General features: G+C 33.4%; 1 long non-coding RNA gene across 1 annotated transcript; it reads left to right on the forward strand.

Annotated features, from left to right (window-relative positions):
* The first annotated feature begins 2,948 nt into the window (after nt 1–2,948).
* On the forward strand, nt 2,949–4,053 carry LOC118437225. The gene is made up of 5 exons (XR_004835953.1): nt 2,949–3,194; nt 3,300–3,366; nt 3,477–3,576; nt 3,664–3,755; nt 3,841–4,053. It is a non-coding gene; the product is annotated as an uncharacterized LOC118437225 (long non-coding RNA).
* The last annotated feature ends 3,277 nt before the right edge of the window (nt 4,054–7,330 follow it).

Below are 7,330 nucleotides of genomic sequence, written 5' to 3' on the forward strand. Positions count from 1 at the left end.
GAGATAAATATTCATTATTCCCATTTTAAATTGTAGTTTAATCAGTAAAATTTTTAGCTGAACATAGTTTTCCCGCAAACAAGTTTAATTATGTATAAAAAGTTACAATTTATAAATTAAACAACTGGATAGCTACACACATACACATATTCAGCAACGTCATCTGTTTATATTTTTTACATACTTATTTACAAAAATTAATTTTATTAAACATTATGAATTTAGTTACATAAGTTGTTTAGTTAGTTTAGACAATTACTAATTTTTCGATTGTTTTGGGAGCGTCCATAAATCACGTGATCGATTAGAGGGGGGGAGGGGGTCTGAAATTTGTCACCAATTATCACGGGGGGGGGGGGTAGATGATCAGATGTCACGTGACATGAGTAAAGTTTTTTTCTTTAAATCTTGAATAGGCCAATAAATATCATGAGAGTTATATATAAACTCTCTTGGCATACCACGCGCACGTTATATAAATTTGATTTTCATTTTGCATATTTAGAAACTTGCCTCGACTTAAATTCTTATGTCTGACTGGCGTATTAAATAGTTATTTACACATGTGTGTAATGTAGCTGTAATTTGGTTCATGATTTAAAAAATATTGTTATTCCGGACAACATGATTTAATTTGAGCATCATCTCCTGTCACGTGACCGGTGGGGGGGGGGTAGCGAAATTATCACCACCGGTCACCAAGGGGGGGGGAGGGGGTCAAAATTGTCCAAAAATCGATCACGTGATTTATGGACGCTCCCTTTCATACTTATTTTATCTTTAGATATTTTGATTTCCTATTTATTTACTTACATGTTTTCTAATTTTGTATGATGCTCTGAATTAAGTACATTAAGGTATTTGTGTAATCATTCAAGGTGCGATAGTTTTAATTTTTTTCAGCTTTTTGTGTATACATATGCATCATGATAAATATCATGCAACGAATGAATCAAATAAATTATAAAACGTTGCTATATAAAGTTTTCATGATGTAATGCCTATCCGATTATTCGATTTTTCTATTATTTTTAATTTGTGTGGAACTAAATTCTTTATCTGAACTCTAATATATGTATGTAGCTACGATCGACTTTTCGTGACGTGGTAAAAAATTCTTCCACACTTTTTTAGAAGTACTTTGTTCAAGCCAGAAAAAAAGTCGTAAAAATCCGACCCAGGATTATCTCAAATACTTGGAATAGTAAAAAGTTCCATTTTATACATACTATTTCTAACGAGGGAACCTCTTATAGTGCCCGGAGCTCCCAGCATAACCACTATGTACATTCGACGTAGATTTTAATACTAGTCCGATGATGTGACAAAATTTCCGTGTCAAAATGACATTTCGTCAACTGGTGACGACTTTAGTGACGCGCCGAACGGTCACTTTCGCCCATGCTTTTAAAAGAGGAACGCTTTTCACCACTCGCTCCTCACTCATCTCACTTAAATCTCAACCCATTTACTCATTGAGTAAACTCGCATCCAATTTAACTGTTTTGACAATATGGTCCTTGTTTACTATTTGTAGCCTTTTAATATTATTTTTTACCTTGAAATATTCGGAGTTTAAAAATTATAGAATGTCCATAATTGTGTCAATTTGTGAGTCTGTTCTTAAAATCGCCAAGGACAGGTATTCGGGAGATTCGAACGCTTCATCAATTCTAGTTAACAATGTTGAAATTGTTGACCGGGTTTTGCGTTTTGTGGAAGATTTAGTTGATAATTCAAATACGGACTTTGAATCTTCTATTACTTTAGAATTTGATTATGATTGTGATATTGACACTTATGTCGCGGCATACGATTTAATTAGTGATAGTGATACAATAAATGAATTTCATGAGGATTCTGAAGATGAGCAAGACGTCGAGGAAGCTTCTGCAAGTCTGTCGCAACGAACCTCACAGGAATGGGAGGAAGAAGATGTCGACGGTGTAAATTTTACCTATCAAGAGATGGTGAATATTCTTAACTTCTACAATCGTGCCAAAAAAATAAATTAGAAAAGACAAGGCGTAGGTATAGTAAAGTTCGGGATTATAAATCCATCCATCGTATGCGAAATTATGTCGAAAAAATGGGTTGAGATTTAAGTGAGATGAGTGAGGAGCGAGTGGTGAAAAGCGTTCCTCTTTTGAAAGCATGGGCGAAAGTGACCGTTCGGCGCGTCACAAAAGTCGTCACCACTTGACGAAATGTCATTTTGACACAGAAATTTTGTCACATCATCGGACTAGTATTAAAATCTACGTCGAATGTACATAGTGGTTATGCTGGGAGCTCCGGGCACTATAAGAGGTTCCCTCGTAAGCTTATTTGAACCTTTTAAATGCTCCGTCCTTTATCCCTGTCATGCATACCTATTAATAAACCATGCAACACAGATATTTCAAATAAACCTTTCGTAAAGAGACGCGTACATAAAAAACGTCACCACAAATACAGCATTTATGTACACTCTTAGTCTACTGAACTGGTATTAAATCATTAGTGACCAGAGTACATATAAATATGACTCTACCGGAACTAGTATTAAGGATGATTACCGCTTGGTAATGTTGCCGTAATGAACAAGTTACCATTGAGAAACATATCATAACCAATCTGGTAGGAATTTATTATCAAATCAATAGCAGCACGGAGTAGATATGCGACTCTACCAGAATTTTAACAGTTTACATACATATCGACATATATTTATGCATGTATGACTCTACCGGAACTGGTAATAACGGGCGGCACCGTTTAGTAATGTCATGGGTGATGAAATATTTACCACACAGTAACCAACTACATACTACCATACGGTAATAAGTTACTACCATATATACCTTTTACATGCAAACTTTCTAATTGTACATATATACACTTCATGAAGGGTTAAAATAATACCATGTATAAACCCTTTTGACGGAACCACATCATAAAATTGCGGTACTTGGAATGCCGTTGACCCTCGCGTCTAAATTTGTACAGGTTTCTTTTCCTTTCACATTTCGGTCTGCAGATTGAACTAAATAAAACCTCAGCACCCATTTCAACTTCAACCTTACGTTTGTCGTGACGCGATTTACATATTTTGTGCTTGGAAAGTTTCTAAACGTTAAATAAAGTGGGGGTGGACTGATGGTGCACTGTGATGTAAATAGCTGGAATAACCTAGTTTCAAGTTTTTAGTGATTGTAAGAAGTGATTTATTGCACAGTTTGTTAAAAACTTTGCAAAATATGTGCTTCAAAATTTGCAAAGTAATTAATTAAAATTTTTCGTATTTTTGATTAATTCAGGTGTAAACTTGTGACGTGTATAATTAAAGCTATTTAAAATTGGGATTTTGATGCCTTTTCAAACATGGTATGTATTAATAATAAACTAATTAACACGTTATTATATTTTTTACGAGTAACGCAATGGGTCAAGCTTTGTTTGATACAAAAAACGTTTTTTCTTGTTGTTTTTATTAGCGTCTCTCATTAATTAAGGCTCTCAGCAGTTATTATGCAAAACTGTGAAAAAACTTGGACCCAGTAGCGGATGATTCGTATTAGAATTGAAGAAAATACGGTATTGAATTTTGAGACGAAATTAATTTCATAAATTGCATAATTTTTAAGGACGGAGTTCTAATGTGTAAAATTACAAATTTTTTAGCACTTACATATCACTAAAATCTGGTTCCATGACAAAAAACAAATTCAAGTTTGGCCATCAATTACATAAATTTTCAAACGCAATTCATTCCGGTGAGAAATTATGAAGTATTAAAATTTCATGCGAACGATTTGCAAAGGTGGGCTAAATACTAATTCATTTATTTTGCATTTATAGGTTCTTTCTGCAAAAATTTCTGCAACAGGCGGAATTCAAACTGGATTAAAATATTCTGCCGGGATAGAGAAACAAAAGAAAAACAGGATAAAGTCCGGCAGATAAGCCTCCCGATTAATAGATAAGACTTTAATTACTTAATTTAGTCATGTATATATGTAGATATATTTAAGTCACTTCAGGTATAAACCAGCATATTTTAGCACACACACACACTCGTGCATATTTACGTAATTCATAATTATACGTTGCAATGCAAAATATAAAAATATTAGAAACATAGAAATATGATCGTTAGAAATACATATTTTTTTAGTTTAAAAATTTATGACGTTTAAGATTAACATTTCATCTTAAAAATTTCAAGCATTCTTAGGAAGAGTTTCTGACCATCATTGATAATTTCTTGCTGAAGCGAAACTTCACAAGGAAGCAAAATTTTGCCCCGTTTTTTACGTCTTTTTTTAAAAGCGTGAAGAATTTTGAACAAATAATTTCCGGACGAAATGTTAAAATCGCAATCAACCTCACATCTAATATCTTTCTTCATAACACTTTTACGCTACGAAATTTAATTTCATAATTTTTATAATGGAAAGCAATACGTATAAATTTCATGCAGAAATATGTACGATTCTCACAAGAAGTCGTTGAAAAGCGGTTGACCGCACTGTCATTACCAACCTTAAATTAAAAATTACAACTTTTATAAGTTGAAAATTTAGATTTTTGTTTGAACAGCATCCCCATAATTTTGAGTTGAATGGTTTTTCTATTAAAGTAATTACTCTATTAAGGTCTCGCGGCGAGATATCTATAGTAATTCGCCATATGACAATTTTCAGTTAATTCGCGTCTTTTGAAAATTGTCTAATTACATACTTGACTCTGATGAGTGGTATTCAACAGATCATATCAAAATGAACAAATAATATTGTAGAAATAATAGCTTAACCCAAGGTAGAATACATTTCCAAAATATAAACACTCCAAGTTCATATGTAGACCTGGAGCTTAACCCAAAATATGTAGGTCGATTTAACTAGCATTTTGAATATTTAAAGCACGCGAGAAAGCTTGTCGGTGGTGAATATGTATGTACATACATTTAACTTTGCTCTTATTATTATACATATGTCTAGACGGACTTGAACCTTGAAAGGCAACTAAAAATAATGAAAGCTTGGACAGATTACAATTCACGAAACTAAACTTAATTCATAGAAAATGTTGAAAAGTATTTGCACAAATGTACTTATTAAATTAGGATTTTAATCACAAATATCCTAGAGTTAGGTTGAAAATATTATCGGAGTAGAAGAACATCCAAATTGGGAGGAAAGTACCGATTTAGCAGTGTTTCGCTGGTGGAAAAGCTCACCAAAGGAAAGAGTTGCGGAGGAAAGTGCTTTCCAATAACTGGCCGTATTCAAGGCTTGGGCGTCTTTTTGTACCGAAGTTTTAACACGTAACTGGTTACAAAAGACGTTGAATTTAAGAAACGGAAATGCACTTCTACATTAAAATTTCGTCTGTATGTACATATGTATATCTGGACAAAACTTGTGTAGGATTGCAAAAATATAAAAATTGCACTAATACGCATTTTAAAGCAGATTTGTTTCAAAAGTAAGTTGTACCACTAAAAGGTTTAGGGCGTTTCCTGGAACTGAATGTGAGGATTTCGATAGATTTACTTCCTCTGTCCAGTTAAACTAACTTACTCCAACCAACTAGTATTATATAATAATGTAACTACATATAACACTGATACTATGCGTACCTGTGAAGAAAATGATAGGCTTGCTGGAAAATCAATAAGATATCTGTAAATTCAATCCCGCGAAGCAACTACATTCCATAACCAAACATTAGCCGCGTATCTGCAGAAGACGAAAAATGGCCGATAAATTGTAACCAGACTTGTTCAGTTTAGGATACGTATGAATGAATATTACAAAGTGAAGCTGAACAAAAGTAATTATCAGTTTCATCATTGATGACTTAATTTAATTAATGCACCTGTCCAAGGTTGCGTGCGAACTTAACACATGGATAGTTGTTTTTAAATAGCTGGATGCGCTAGTTAGGCTCAAAACGGCATCATTAAATAGCTATTAAAGCAGAGCGAATCAGGATACCTCAACCTGTGCTAAATAATGAAAAATATGATTCAGTTCAGTCGAGTAAATTGCAAAAAAAGTTGACATAGGTGAGGCGAATATGCTATAGCCCATCCTTATTATTTAATGAATTGAATCTATAAAAGTACTTGTAAGAATAGAATAAAGTTAAGATATTTGATCTTTGGTTAATAAGTCCAATCCATAAGAAGCTGATGAAACGTAATCGTTGGCTTCCGTCAAATAAATCTCAACATCAGTGCAAATTAGAGCAAGTAAATATGTAAGGTTCTATGTAAATTGGACGCTACTTCCCTACAAAATGACCCTTCTAGAAGGACGTTTTTGACCTTAACCGCGATATAAATTTAGAAAAATTTAATCATTTAACTTACAAATACTGATTTACTTACGTATCATTGTATGATTCTTACATAGATCAGTTTAAATTTAATTAAACATTTAAGTTTCCAAGCTGTCAAAGCTTATTTCTTTACAATTTTGGCGATAAGGTTCTACATCAACTTATCAATATATTGATTTTATTGAGCGATAATGATAACAACAATCATCGATGTGAGACTTAAAGGGTGGGTGTTAATGCAAAACCTGCGAAAAATTTGCACAATGCACAAAGCACATGGCAAATTTTGTTAATTATTCAAAACTCAACTGTCCATTTGTGGGCTAATTGTGTTAGACCATATTTAAATCATTAGTGTTTAAATCCTAGCATAGCATGCATACAAAGGTTAGATTTTTACACATATTTATGTACAGTTTTCGTCCTTCTTAAATGAATATGTGTAATATTCCAAGAAAATCGAGTTCAATATTTTGCTAGGTTAATAATTTTGATTTGGGATTATTGTGGACACTTCCTCATCGATTATGATTTATTCCGGATCATAACAGATATACATATCATCATCCAGGAGATTAGAAGGGGAGGGTGTGGGTGGGAGAATTTCATGAAGATCAACTTACAATGCGATGGTGTGAAGTGTAACCCTCCGATTTGGCTTAAATTTTAAAATTAGGTGGTCCAAGCCAATACAACTAACGTTTCTTCAGGCAGTTTGTGCGATGGTGAGAGTTACTCAAAATATTTGAGGTCAAAGTTCAAAAAACGGCCGACTTTTTTCAGGCGGAGTGAGAAAACTCCACTTCCAGTCTCTTCCCCTCGCTTTGATTTGCAGGTGTCTCGCTCACGCATACGCCTTCATGCACAAGCACAGGCTTTGATGCAAAATAATAAAAAATAAACATTATTAACTACAGCTTAAAAAGCAATTAATACGCATTATACATAATTTAATTCATAATTAAATAAGTGCGATTTTTACTTATTTCTAGTACAAATTTAC

The sequence above is a fragment of the Folsomia candida genome, unplaced genomic scaffold (assembly GCF_002217175.1).
Source record: "Folsomia candida strain VU population unplaced genomic scaffold, ASM221717v1 Fcan01_Sc012, whole genome shotgun sequence".
NCBI lineage: Eukaryota > Metazoa > Arthropoda > Collembola > Entomobryomorpha > Isotomidae > Folsomia > Folsomia candida.